The 14,433-nt window shown below is 37.0% G+C and overlaps 1 pseudogene; it reads left to right on the forward strand.

Annotated features, from left to right (window-relative positions):
• Window positions 1–6,326: 6,326 nt before the first annotated feature.
• LOC103735712 overlaps window positions 6,327–14,433 on the forward strand; it is a 50,888-nt pseudogene continuing 42,781 nt past the window's right edge.

Raw genomic sequence — 14,433 nt, forward strand, 5'->3', positions numbered from 1 at the left:
ATTAGTCCCCTTTGTTCCCTTAGTTAACCTCATCTACTTTCATGTTATATGTACATAAATGATTTATGAATTTATATAAACTCTATGAAACACAAATGAGAGGAAAATCAATGATAAAAAAAGGCTTAATTCACTTAAAATTATCTCTAGTTTGCATCCATATTTCTCCAAATGATATAATTTTATTATTTTTCTGGCTGAAAAATCTATGTATACATAAAACATTTTCTTTATTCTTCTACTGGACATGTAGATTGGTTCTGTAACTTAGCTAATGTGAATAGTGCTACAATACCCATTGATGTGCCAGTATCTCTGTGATGTATTAACTTGGAGTACTTGGCCCTATATATTTCATGCTTTCACAACCAGAAACTTACATGCAGTGCTGCCAAGATCTGGTGAAAGTTTAAGGTGTAGTTTGACTCTGTTGGACCACGACTGTACCGATTTACCCTGGGGAAACACTGTCCTCAGTGGTTGCTTTTGGTTAATATTCAGATTAAGCTTTCTTCCTTTAAATCAATTTAGATCTTCACAATATGAAACCTCTGATGGGTGAGGTTCTGCCCTTAGGACACAATTCTTATTGTCTTATAATACTTACTTGGAGGTACTAATTTCTAACAATCACAGATGCTTTCATCAACTTGGATGCTCTACTGTTTTGAAATTTCTTCTGCCAAACAAATTATTCTTTACCTTTAAATTCAACTTCACTTAAATTCTCATGAGATGTGTAGAATGAAGACAAATTATTGGCCAAAACCTCATTCAAATGATTCCCAGACAAGTTCCTGAGAGTCCTTGTTCCTTTCTAAAACCTTATGAACTGAACCTCCACTCCATATTTCTTTCATCACTCTTGTCTGTGAAGTTTCCAACAAAATAATTCATTAAGCTCTAATCAGAAAAAAAGGGTTTTTCCAAACCAAAGCACCAAACTATTCCACATTTTAGCTAGAAGCAGTTCCAAAAGCCTAAGGGCCATGTGGTCAGATTTCCATAGCAACAGTCCCACTTCTCAGTATCAGTTTTCGGACTTAGATTATTTTTCTGTTCCTGTGTTAAAATATCACAACAAAAGCAATTTAAGGGAGAAAGAATTTATTTGGGGTCATAGTTTCATGGCAGAGAATTTAAGGTAGCAGGAAGTTGATGCAGCTTGTCAGTATTATGCATAATTAGGAAGCAGAGAACTATAAATCCTTGTGTCAAGCCCATTTTCTCCATTTTATGTAGTCCAGAATCCCAGTCCTGGGAATGGTGCCACCCATAGCGGGTGGGCCTTTGCAGTTCTCTTAACCTAATCAAGATAATATCCCATAGGCATGTCCAGAGGCCTATCTCTATGGTTATTCTAGTTCTCATCAAATTGACAATTGAGATTAATCACCACAGCAATGTTCGCATGGAATATTCTGTAGGCGACTGTTAGGACTATTAGAGCTCTGATATCATTTTAGATGGCTCTTTGTACAATATTTTCAAGATGGTCCATATTGCTGAGAGGTGGATACTAAAGTCAACCACTACTACTGTGTTGGAGTCAGTCTATGTCTTTACATCTGGCAGCCTATCTTTTAAGAAAGTGAGAGCACCTATGTTCTCAGTGTATACACTGAAAATTATAATGTCCTCAATGGTTTGTGCCTTAAATTAGTATGAAATTATCTTCTTTATCTCTTCTGGCCAGTTTTGTTTTGAAATCTATTTTTTCAAATATTAGAACTATGAACTAATCAATGTTATTTATGAAGTTTTCCATGAAACTATTTATTTCATTATTAATTTTTTTCACTTCCATCATTTCAGTTTGAGTTTCCTTCAGTATTTCCCTTTATTGAATTCCATCTTCAAATCTTGTATTGACATCCATATCTCACACAGCTATTTGTGTTCTCTTGGAATTAATTCAGGAGTTTATTTTGTCATCTTTGAATACTTAGGCTATAATTAGAATTATAATCGATTTTTTGAATTCTTTATCTTGGATTTTGTCTAATTCACTCTCATTAGAGGCCTAGAACTAGTAGTTCTTAAAGAAGCATGTTCCTTTAGTTTTCTGTTTCTTGTGTTTTTTCATTCAGACTTGTATATTTAAGTTGGGGTATCAGGTAAATTTTTTTAATCACTTATTTTTTCACTGGAATAGTTGCAATGTTCAAGAGGTTGTAGTTACTATGTTACTAGGTTGTAGTAAGATTGACATGCCATTTTCCTCTTATAGATTGGTGTTCCAGACCTGGCACAGGTTTGATTCCCAGTACTCCCAAGGATAGAATAGTGTCTGCAAAACAAAGGGTAGCCCCACTCTTAAACTATAGTAATAACCAAATAAAAATATCACCCCTGACCTACTATTATTATTTTGCTAAATTAATATAGTATCAAACTGCACTTTAACTTCATATCTCTATACCCATAGATTAGTCCAACTCTGAGTTCTCATAAAAGAAGCTTCTTTATGCAATGAACAATGGTTAATTCAGAAACTCACAAATGGTGAAAGTGTGAAGTGTATGTGGAGTGCATCCCATTCACAAATGGGACATCTATATCATATGACATCCCTTTCCCTCCAAGGGATCATCACAGAAGATAGAGTAAAAAAATTGTTAGGGCCAGAGGTCAGAGAGGCCTGGAGTGAAATAATGTCTTCTGGACAAAACTACTGTACTTAGGAACTTACAGCAGCTGTAGTTGCCTGTACAAAATCTGAACAAGATCAAGACAGTCAACATTCCGGCATGGAGAGGCTCCTGAGACCCTACCCCTAGCTGAGGAGTAATTGACAGTTGATGGCTTCTGTAGGAAGGAGACAGTTTTATTTAAGGCTGTAATATCTGGTAAGTCTACCATATACTCCAGTGAATGTTCTGACACCCATGAGAATATAGGCAACACAATTTGGAATCAGCATGTTATGAGAGAGAGAGAGAGAGAACATGAAGTTGGGAGGCATTGGGGAGTTGTAAGAGGGAAGAGTGGGAACTAAAAATGATAAAAATATACTGTATTAAAGTCTCAAAAATTAATAATAAATAAATCAGTATACATGAAATTTTTTATCTTCCCTATTATTTAGCAGATGTGCAGGGAAATGATGAAAATTAAAACAGTTTTCAAAGGTTTGAGAAAATAACCCCTTGAGCACTAATAATTTTTGGAAATAAAGGAGCTTTGAGTACAGGTCATGGATACAAAGACAGAAAAACTGAGTAAGAAGAGTAATTAGTACTGGGCTGATAGAGAAAAAATAGTGGAGGGTAAGATAAATAGAAAGGGGAATGGCAAGAACAAAAAGGGGTGGACATAAAGCAACTTTGACTAAAAGTAAAAAAGAAAATTATCCAAGTTAAACAGACGCAGTCAGATAACTAAATCAATCTCAGCTCTCAGGAAGAGAGATCTTGCAAACCAGTCCAGCCTATGTTCTTCAGGATAGCCTATGAAAGGGAAAAAAAGAAGTGGAGGATGGGAGGTAGATAGTGAAGAAAAGAACATAGCAGGACAGAGCTGGCCTAAAAAATTGGCATAAGGTTTTAAATAAAGGATAAGTAAATGTAGAAAGAGCTAGATTGAGATATAAAATGTGAATGCAGTTTATGCTGCTTGCTAGTTTCAGTCTCCTATCTAACAGCATTCCTTCCTGGGGTCTAGATACCTGTCATACCCATGCCTATTTCTTCGCAAGTTTGGTCACATCACAGAGTGGTCCTTCAGAATTCAGTTGTGAATGTGTTTCGGCCTCCAGGCCATCCCCTAGGAGTCTGGGCTGCAGATGTTGGTTATATCTCTAAGAATTCATTCAGGAGTTGAGTTGTGAATAATGTTTTAGCTTCCAGACCATCCCTTGGGAGTTTGGGCTTCATATTCTGGTCCAGTGAGTGAGCAGCCTTTCCTTCACAGGTCAAGTTGCAGACGTTAGGTACACCTCTAGGCAGTCCTACAGTAGTTCAAGCATGAACACTAACCCTGCTCCAGGGCAGTCTGCAAAAACATGGCACTGACGCTGGTCTCATCTTCATAGGTCAGGTTAAAAGTATTGGTGCCACCACTGACGTTCAGGGTGTCACTTGGAACCTGATTCTCTGTTCCCCAGTAGACTGTTTTTCTGACCAGGTTTCGACCTCACTGAAAACTTCATGGTTCTAATTTAAAGTTACTTCCCTGTAGCCTAATGGTGTTCTCTTTATCAGATTTCAGAGTGTAGCCCTGTGGCACTTGCTCTGGGTCTCCAGAGATGTATATTTACAGAGTGTCAGGAGCTTCTAAGCCTCCAAAAAATCAGGAATTTGTTTAAATGGTGTCCTGTGGCTGCTCCTACTGAGTGCTAAGCAGTTTCCCACCATTCATCCTCCCTACACCAGTACTGCTACTGTGGTGCTGACTTTATCTTCCCTCACCTCTTCTTTTTCTGCTATTTGAAATGTCTATTGGAATCGCAGTACCTACATTAAAAAGGAGTACAATTCAAGACCCTAGAAAGGCAAGAAAACCTAAAACCAAGCAGAAATTGATGAAATAGAAACAGAGAAAACAGTACAAATAATCAGTGAATCTAAAAGCTGGTTCTTTGAAAAGCAAAATAAAATAAATGGACACTTAGCCCAGTTAACCAAAAGAAAGAAAGAGCAAATCCAAACCATAAAATCAGAGATGAATGGAGAAACATCACAACAGACACCAAAAAGATCCAGAACATCATAAGAGAATACTTTAAAAACCTATACTCTACTAAATTTGAAAATCTAAAAGAAATGGATGAATTTGTAAATTCAGGGGAAACCACCAAAGTTAAACCAAGATGAGACCAACAGCTTAAACAGGCCCATAACAAATAAGGAAATTGAAAAAATAATACAAAACTTACCAACTGGAAAAAAAAAAAAAAAGCCCAGGCCCAGACGGATTCAAATTAAAATTCTACCAGGCATTAAAAGAAGATGTACAACCAATAGTTCTTAAATTATTCAAAAATCTAGAACTAGAGGGAGAACTCTCAAACTCATTCTATGAAGCCTGTATCACTCTAATATCAAAACCAGGTAAAGACAGAGGAAATAAAGAAAATCATAGACCAATATCCTTAATGAACATAGATGCAAAGATTCTCAAAATAATAAGTGCAAATCTCATACAGACACACATAAAAAAGATCATCAACTATGATCAAGTCTGTTTTCTTACAGAGATGCAGGGATGCTTCAATATATATAAGACAATAAATGTCATAAACCATATAAATGGACTTAAAGACAAACATCAGTTGCCTATAAAATCCTTATATTCCTATTTTCTGCAATGTCTTGTGTATTCAGGGAATGAAAATGATTTTGCCTTCACACGCAGGAGTAGACCTCATCTCTGTGCACTAACCCTCTGCCTTGACAAGCCTTTACTATATCCCATGATTCCTCCTAGATTTGCCACTACATGAGAGGAGATTAAAGCATTCCCTGACTCTTGAATTGAGTGGACTGTAAGCATTAGTTTTCTGATTACTGGTCTTTCAAACAGTTTGGGTTGATACTTAATATGATTTCCGGATTGGATTTTTGGTGTATTATACTGCCCTTTTATCCAGTGCAGGTAATTCAGCCTGGTGAAGACTAAGAGACAACTGCGGTAGGACTGTGGATTCACTCAACTCCAGTCCTTAGCTGGATGAAGCTTGTTCATTCCATTCTTGCAGTCAGTCCTATTCATAGTCATTCCTATTTCCCTACAAAGATGATAATGTTTGAGACTTAGAGGGGCAGTCAATGCAAATGGAAGTCTTAATACCTAACTATTCATACTGTTACTCTAATTGGTCACATCTCACAAATTCACAATCTACATCCATGCTTCTTGAGTGATTTCTGAGTTGCCAGAATTCCTGATCTGGGGGGCTTATGGCTCTGCTGTGGAATGGAAATGGCAGAAGAGGGACAACATGAAGGGTCAGGTCACTCTTGTACAGCCAGAAACTGCCAGAATCTTGTCTTTGAGGGAAATTTCAACTCTTATCTTCAGAAAGTTAAGTAGGCAAGTCACAAAGTCATATTGGAGATCTGTGGTCACTAGTGCTGTCATTAAGGTAGCCAGAGCCACCTTTCAAGCCCTACTCCTAGATGTAGCACCACCCCTGGCCATTGCCCTGTCCCTGTACATGGCCATGCCTACAAAGGGTGACCTCCTGTGAGTTCATTTCAGTTGCTGGTTAATTCTTTCACAGGTACTGAACTGAACTAGACACTAATTGCCAAATGTTGGGCACGAAGCAATCATGAGGTAGACTTAACCTAAATACGGACAATAAATTTCCTGAAACTTCCAACATGTTTATGACTTTCGGAAGCAAAGAAGTTTTAGAGATTGAAAGAGACATGAAAACACTTTCAGGACTTGATGGGGAAAAAAGGTGTGTAGGGATATGGAGGCAGATCTGGAAAAGTTGGAGAAGGGGGAAATGTGATCATGATATATTCTATGAAGTTCTTGAACAATTAAAATCATTTAAATTTTTTTAAGTAAATACAAAGGACACAACAAAACAGAGAGAGGCATTCAAAGTGTTTGGGGCATTCTTGAGTTTTTATGATGAAAACTTCTAACCTGTTGACTTCTCGTTTTTCTTAATAGATGAGGAAAGTGGAAAATTTGAGACAATGAAAAAGTTTGAGCAGAGAAGCAAGAGAAATAGGAAAATATTCATATAGCCACTACCAAGAGAGCTTTATTTCCTCACCAGTGGACCCAAATACTTAAAATTCTGCCTGGCACAAAGAAAGGAGTCACTGAAGAAGTGAAAGCATTTTCTTCATGCCTGCTGGAATTGAACATGACTTATAGGCCTTAATTAATGGTGCCAGCAGTATATTCCCTTGTGCAACCTTATGAAAGGGGAAATAGTATCTTTTTAGATGGCAAGCTTGAAAGGACAAAAAGTTGGATTTCCAAGAAGGAAAGATGAAATGAGATTTGGGGAAGACAGCTTGGAATGGAAATATATGGGTTTGTGGTCAAGGATAGACTACAAAGATTTTCTTGGATAGAGAAAACAAAATGTTATGGGTTATCAGGGACAAAACATTAAAAACAAATATCAATGCCTGAAATAGTTTCAGGCATCAGATACTGAGGGCAAATGCCAGAGGATAAGCAGTCGATTGTTAGACTATATTTTTCAAAAGAAGATGTCTTCCTGGTGATAAGTTTTAGGGGTAGCATTAACAGACCATGAGTAGATGTACAGAACTATGTAATGAAAAGTCTGACAGTAAGAGGTCAGGTTATTGAATATTTTCTTTTGCATGAATGTTTCTAGTTCAACAGATTCCCTCAATTTCAAGCTCTTTGCCTTGAGCACCAATCCTTATCTTTCTCTTTCCAAAGCCTCCATTCCTCTGGAGAAGGAGGCAAAACTGAAGTAGGACTGAGAGAGCTGTTGTAGAAATCTTGGGGGGTTTTTTTGTTTTTGTTTTTTATGTGGTCATGCAGCATTCATTCACTTAGAAATATTCCTTGTATTGCACTCTGGGAAACCAACCTATCCTCACCCATGCTCATTTCCAGATAATGTGTAAGGGGAGATACCTTTCTTTGACACTCCTATTTTTTTATTGTGTTTTTTTTTTAATTTTATGTGTATGCATGTATTGCCTGCACATAGGTAAGTGCACCTGTGTCATGCAATGCCCGAGGAGGTGAGAAGAGGCTGTTGGAGGTCCCAGGACTGGAGTTACAGACAGTTGTTAGCTGCCATGTAGGTGCTGGGATTTGAACCTGGGCCTTCTGCAAGAACAACCAGTGTTCTTAACTGCTGAACCATCTCTCCAGCCCCAATACTACTATTTTAAGTATGGTATGAAAGCAGGAATTGGCAAAAAAAAATAAAATAATAAATTAATAAAATAAAATAAAACAAAATAAAAGCATGACATGTTTTGGGTGACACTGATTAGTTAGGAGTGGGCATGTGACAAATTGGAGACCCCAAGGTACAGCAGGACTTTTGGAGTGACTAGTAGGAAATACAGTGTACTTTCATCTACCCCTACAACTTTAAGAATATAGCTATGAACTTATTAGATCAAATTTCTTGTAAAAAAGCCAATCTGAAATATAGAACCAAGAAATGAACAGGAAATGAACCCTGGTGGTAATTAGTTCTGGCACATTATGAATCCTACTGCCTGCTTGCTCACTGAACTTTTCAGATGACTGGTTCAACAAACTTCTCTTCTTAAATCAGTTGAATTATATTTGCTGTCATTTATATCTAAATAATTCCTCACATTAAAATATGGCTCTTCTCTCCCCTTCCAGTGAAAAAGAAAACAACAGCAGATAGCAGAGTTTGAAACAGGAAGCCTTGCAAAATCTTCACTGTATTTTCAGAAACAGACATTTTAAAAGCAAGGAAGAAAAAAGGAGAAAAGGGATGGGCAGGTCAGTAACACCAGCAGAGGGAGAAGAGGTGCAGACTCTGCACACCCATTCAGCTCTTTCATCTTGACTTTAAAAAAAAAAATTTATTTGTAATTGTGTGTGATTGATTTTTATTTCTATTCATCTTATGCTTTTTGGTATTTTAAAAACCTAAATACCTCTAAAGAAGATCTCCATTTCATTATCAAAATACAGAGTTTCATGCAGAAAACTTCATTTTTAATGCAATTGACATTAGGATGTTTCCACATGAATTTCTAATCTCTATATATCAGATTATTACCAGTCACAGTTGGTTACTTTCTGTGCTCCTTGGCATCTGAGCATGGATATAAAGTCATCAGGTAGATTTCAATGGTAATGTTTTTCACATCTACTAATTATTAAGGAGCAAATTTTGAAGAATTAGTATTCATTTGAGTACAATATTGTGTAATTGTAATAATTCAACTGTAAACCTAAAAATCTACAGCCAATTTTGTAAGAGATGCAGCCTAGCTCAGAAAATTTTTATTGAATATGTCAATGTTGATATAATGAAATGCTTCTTCTAAGTATGTGGTTATTAAATAAATGTTTTTTTAAAAAAAAACTAAATACCTTTTAGATATTTAAAAACATGAGTACAAGAGCCTGCAGAAGTCAGAAAGAAAGTGTTGGATCCCCAGGAGCAAGAGTTAAGGGTGTTTTTGATAAACCTCACAGGGGTGCTGGAAACTGAATTCCAGTCTTCTGGAAGAGCTGAGCCTTCTCTCTAATCCTTCATTTTTATTCCTCCTTTTATAAACATCTATTGTCACATTAGCACCAGCTTTGGCCTGCTCTGCTCCTGTTCTCTTTTATTTTCTTTTTTCTTAATTTTTTTTCATTTTTTCCTCTATTCTTTTCTTTTTCATTTCATTTTGATGGACTTTCCTAAATGATACATACTGGCCTACTTTTAGGGGTCCCCATGTCTCAGCCTCCTGAGGGTTTAGATTGTTTTAGATAATTTGGTCCCATTTATCTATTTCTTTTCCTTCTATCTTCAGCCAGAGATGCCTTATCTAAACATTCTGACCTTGTAGTTCACATTCTATTGACTTTTCACTCCTCTCTTTTTTTCTCTGTCATCACAATAGCAATCATTAGCCTTCCTTTGCTTTCTCCCTTTCCACTCACATCCTTAGTAACTAATCTTAGTGAATATATTATCAGTGCTCCCTTACTTCCTAAAATGACAAGTTAAAAGGGAAAGTTTTTTTGTTTGTTTGTTTTTTATGACTGTAACTGTGTATTTATAGTAGGGCTACCTACGCTTTGACAGTGATTTTTTTTTTTGCAGACAGCAGTATTCTACTCTCAGAGTATTACTGGGGATTGAGTTTAATGGCCTGAACACATGGGCTGAACACAGACCCCTAGTCTGTCAGAAAAAAAAAAAAAAAAACACCTCATCCATCCTACAACCTAAACCTTGGTGAACATTGCAAACACTTTACTGAGAAAAGAATAGTATTTTTTTTTTCTAATCCAAACAACAATTTAACTTCAAATGCACACATCTCAATGAAAATGAAACAGGAAACATGAAAAGCCATGACAACATCACTCCTCCAAGAATTGCTAATTCAGTGTTAATGGCCTCCCATAAGGATGATTTGGGTAAAGTCCAAAAAATGATTATAAGTATGGTCAATGAAATCAAACAGGACATGAATAAGCTGATAAATGAATTCTAAAAGAAGAAAAACAGCTAAATAAGACAAAGAAATCAATACATAATATTAAAGTGGAATTCAGTAGAGGTCTTTTAAATACCTAAAATCATAAGATGAATAGAAATAAAATTCAAGAAGTAAATTAAAAAGTTTTGTGGGAAGCTTCACCAATAGAATGAGCCAAGAGGAAGATGGGATATTTGAAATTAAAGTTAAAATAGTTGAATTGGGACATTCAAACAATGACAATGATGAAATAATAAAGAAATGTAAACAGAACATATGAGATCTACAGACACAATGAAATGAAAAAATCACAGGCATAGAATAACTTCATGCTAAAGGCATAGAAAAGTTTCAAAAATATCATTTCCCAAATAAAGGCAAAAAGATGCATTCAAATACAAGAAGTATATAGAACATCAGATACTTAAAACCAGAAAAGAAACTTCCTATATCATATTGTACTTAAAATAGAAAAGATACTAATGTATATCAAAACCTATAAGACAGAAATACCAAGTCATATATAAAGACAGACCCACCACACAATAATAGAAGACAATAATAGAAGATCCCACAACAGAAGCTTCAAAGACAGGAGGGCTTGGAACAATGTATTTCAAGCTCTGAAAGACAAGTGCCAATCCTCCAAAAGTATTAGTCAATATTTGAAGAAAAAAATAATCCTTGATAAAAACAAACTAAAGAAATTCATCACAGTGAAGCCAGCACTAAAAGAGATATTCAAATGAATCCTAAACAGAGGAGAGAGATAAACACATTCTTGAACCTACAGGGAAAAAAATACTAGAGCATTAGTTAAGCAAATGAAGAAATTGAGAGTTAGGTGGTGGGGGTGATGTAAGAACAGTTAGGGAGATGAATAGGATGAATATGATCAAAATACATTGTACGTATGCATGAAATTCTCAAAAAAAAAAGATAATAAAACTTTTTTTTTTTTTTTTTTTTAAGAAATTTTAGCACCATCAGACTGGCTAGGATCAAGAAAACAAATGATACCAAATGCTGGAGAGGATGTGGAGAAAGGGGAACACTCATTCACTGCTGGTAGGATTGCAAACTTGTACAGCCTCTATGGAAAACAATGTGGGAAATTCTTAAAATGCTAAAAGTGAATCTACCATATGACCTGGTATATACCACCTGGCATATACCCAAAGGACTCATCCTATTGTAGAGACACTTGTACAAACATATTTGTTGCTGCTTTTTTCACAATAGCTAAGAGATGGAAGCAACCTAAGTGTCCCTCAACTGATGAGTGGTTAACAAAAATTTGGTATATTTACACAATGGAGCTCTATTCAGCGGTAAAGATAGGTGAAACAGTGAAATTTGCAGGTAAATGGATGGATCTAGAAACTGTTATACTAAGTGCAGTAACACAGACTCAGAAAAACAAACAATGTATGTTCTCCCTCATATGTGGCTCCTAGCACCAAATCCTTTTAAATTCCAGATTCTTTTAATAAGATGAAGCTATACAGCAGACCCTTCTGAATGAAATAACTGCTATCATCATGACTTTGGCTGAGCCTGATCACTAAACATAATCACAATTGGGCTTGTTGACAGTTGTGCTCATTCATTAAAGGAGGGCCAAGCAGGGTCACTGGACCCTCACCTGAGTATACAGCCACTCTTCCCAGCCAACTAGTCCAGCCTTGGAAGACAAAAGAAAAATGAGGGAGAACCCAATAGAGAGATGCTTCTAGAAGTCCTTGTCAAGAAAACCAATGGACTCTCACATGAACATTTGAAAATTGCCCTGTTCTGACTTTTTTCTGGTTCCCTGTCTAGAACTTGTAATGCTAATTATTCTTGCCTTTACTTCTCCTTCACATCTCCTATTCATGATTCAAGGACTTCCTTTTCCCCTTAGATACAAGAGTTATGCAAATTGGCAGTCTTTTAGACTCACTGAAGGGGTACTCCAATTGCCTCACCCTGTGTCCCTGTTCAGCATGGAAGAAGCCAGAGCCTGTCAGCATCTGATTACCTATTGACAATTTGGGTAACCCCTTCAGAGGATGGTGTGGTAAGAATAGGAGGTAGGAATTGACTAGGCAGTTAGGGTAAAAAGAACCCAAAGAAATGTAACCAGTTTCTGGACTAAAAGTCAAAATGTCCTTGAGCCTGTTAGCATCACAATCTGTTCCAAAGCAAAAAAAAAATGTCAAAATGTCAAAAGTATTTGGGAGCGTGTATCTAATCCTTAAAGGATTTTAGGGTTACCTCTTCAGAGGGGTGAATGTTGGACGAGAGGGAGTGGGAATGGATTTGATCAAAACATCTTATATGCACATATGAAGTTCTCAATAAAGTTTTTATAAAACTTTGAAAAAAAAAAAAACTCTCAGGAAAAAAAAAAAGAAAGAAACCCTTAGGGTAAAAGGATGGAAAAAGGGTTTTGAAGCAAATGGAAGTAGAAAAGAAGCAAGAGTCACTTTGGTAATATCTTACAAAGAAGACTTCAAACTGAATAAGAAGAGAAAAAGAAGCTAGTCCTTACTGATTAAAGGTACAGTCTATCAAAAGGACATATTAATTTCAAACATATACACACACAGCACAGGTAATTTCCTAAAACAGACAATACCAAAGTAAATATACAAATTAATCCCAACACAATATAATAGATGACTTCAATATTGTACTCTGCCCCAGAACAGGTCATCTTAACAAAATAAACAGAGAAACATTTGAGTTAAATGGTGTGAGGGGTCTTTTAATTAATCCTCAGGCAGTGAGTACATGGAAAATATCCCAGATTGGGAGTTACACTCCCTGGTAGGAACTGGATGAGTCATTCTCGCTGAAGTTCAAACTGTATGTCAAATTTGAGATGATGTATGTTCTGTATTGAAGATACTGGTAAAAGCAGAAGTTATAGACCTTGTACTGTACATCATTTGCTTGCTCTTTGAGGCTTCTACCATAAAACCTAAAGATTGCTACATTAGGCCTTTAGTCAGGTATAAAGATCTAACACACAGCATGGAAACTATAGTTAATGGCATGTAATAAAAACTTACTATGGGAGTAGAATATATACTGTTAGGGTCTGTGACTCGGTGGATCTCTTCTGGAGAACAAATGCACGAGTATAGAGATGCAAAAATCAAGCAGAGTTTTATTAAACCAGCTAGCTGGGGCCGACCATCCTTCCAAGACACACAGGTCTGGTTAGAGTGATCGACCCTGAGGCAATTTTAGGTAAAGATTATATAGGCTCCCACAACCCGTTACACAAAAGCCCGCATTCATACAGCCAATAGTTTCAAAGCAAGCATTTCACAAACCAATAACTTCAAAACAAGAAAAATGTCACAACTTCCTTCAGGTGTCTCAATCAGGGAAGGGTGAGTGGTATGTACCTGGCGCAACCCTTTCCTGTTATCTTGGGTAAGTGGACATGCCTACATGACACAACACAGATCAAACAGGCTAGGCTCTGGGGGGTGCAGCACTTGCCCCTATCTGGGGATGCCTGTGTCTCCACTTGGGTTAATCAGTTACAAGCAGTAAATTCAAAAAAGTAAATTCAAGCAGTAAATTCAGACAAGCAATAAATTCCTCTTTCCTTCCTCTTTTCCTAGCATTTCCCCCCTTTTAACTAGGTCAGACTGAGGAATCTTCCTCAGCAGTATCTAAGGCTTGGTATTTCTGGCGAAGGACCAAGAGATGGACAGTATCGTTCTTTTCCTGAACAAACCTTAGTAGCCTATTTATTATGCAGGGACCAATTGTGACTAGTAGCAATAGGATAATTAGAGGTCCTGCGATAGCTGAGAGGAGAGTTGTAAACCATGGTTTATGCATAAACCAAGACTCGAACCAGCTTTCACTACTTTCATACTCCTTGCGCCTCCTCTCCAGGTCCTTTTTTAACTTGGTCAACGATTCCCTGACTGCCCCTGTCTTGTCTACATATAAACAGCATTCCTCTTTTAAAGCTGTGCATAGCCCGCCCTCTTTTAAAAATAGGAGATCCAAGCCCCTTCTGTTTTATAGCACCACCTCTGATAAGGAAGTGAGAGATTGCTCCAGGTCTGACATTGTTTGCCAGAGCTGTTCCAGGTCCCTGTCAATTGCTAGCCTTAGTGCCATGAGCCCTTGCTCTCGTGTTACTAGGGCTGCGATTCCTGTCCCTGCTCCAGCTATCCCCACGGAGAAGAGAGCTCCAATGGTTAAGGCAGTAATGGGTTCCCTCTTCTTTCGAAGTGGACTCTGTTTTTCCTCCCAATAGGAGAGGAGGGATTCATGA

Source organism: Nannospalax galili, unplaced genomic scaffold (assembly GCF_000622305.1).
Source record: "Nannospalax galili isolate Female #2095 unplaced genomic scaffold, S.galili_v1.0 scaffold296, whole genome shotgun sequence".
Taxonomy (NCBI): domain Eukaryota; kingdom Metazoa; phylum Chordata; class Mammalia; order Rodentia; family Spalacidae; genus Nannospalax; species Nannospalax galili.